Raw genomic sequence first — 1,053 nt, 5'->3', positions numbered from 1 at the left:
AGATAGGTTACAACAACCGCCAGCATCGGAGATTTGCACCGCCGTCGCGGAATAGTCTATGCGACCCGAATATGTCGAAAAAGGGCAAGAGCAATAACCTGTGAAGAAAAATGTGTAAGTAAATACCCTGATAGAAATCTAAGTCAAAAGAGGGATGCTGATCATTTGAAATAATCAACTTTTCAATACAAACACTATTTCGTTACTGTGATAAAGGATAATATTACTTTAAATAATAAGAGGATGCACGGCACCACAGACAGGGTCACGAGTGAGTAATCTTCCGAGTTCCCAATCCAGATAAACAATACTAATACCAAAGAACTTTCAGAAGAGGCAGAAACTAGGAAATTGATCAGCGAGACTATAGGCAACGCTTATGCACCGCCAAATATCACGGATATATTGGACCAGCTGGGAAGTGCGAAGTGCCTCTCCACGTTCGACTTGGCAGAGATACAAAAGCAAGGTTCCACGAATCTCGTGAATACTTCAAATATAGTAGGAAAGGAGATAGCAAGTGTATCTCGCTCAATACCCTCTGTAAAACCATCAGAAGGTAATTCTATCGAACTCGGAGCCAAGTCATTAAATTGTAAGAAAGATCAAACTACAGAGAATAAAAGTATAGCTATTCCTACACCCAAAACAGAATCTGTAAGCAGGGAATGTTGTAATAAAAATTCAAAGAATAATTCTAAATCTACTGAAAATATTCCTAAACGTCCCATACAAATAAATAATAATTTAAATATAATAAGCACTTCCAGTGAAATTATTCATTCTGAAAAGGTAGAAGGAAATCAACGGGTTGTGAATAAAGTAAATAAAGAAGGAAAAATGGTACTCAAGGAAAAGAATTCTAAACATTTTCAAGCTGAAAAAACACAAGTTGAACGGCCTCAAAGAAATCGAGAAGGAGAAAATAGGGAATCACCAGTCGAAGGTTTATATAAAAACTTGAATAAATACGCTAGCCCCATTGGATTACAATTGGATTAAAAATACTCTATTGGCTACTACATCTAGTATTTAACATAAATAGCATAAGTG

The sequence above is a fragment of the Bombus pyrosoma genome, unplaced genomic scaffold (assembly GCF_014825855.1).
Source record: "Bombus pyrosoma isolate SC7728 unplaced genomic scaffold, ASM1482585v1 HiC_scaffold_4713, whole genome shotgun sequence".
NCBI lineage: Eukaryota > Metazoa > Arthropoda > Insecta > Hymenoptera > Apidae > Bombus > Bombus pyrosoma.
Note: the sequence above shows the minus strand (reverse complement) of the source record.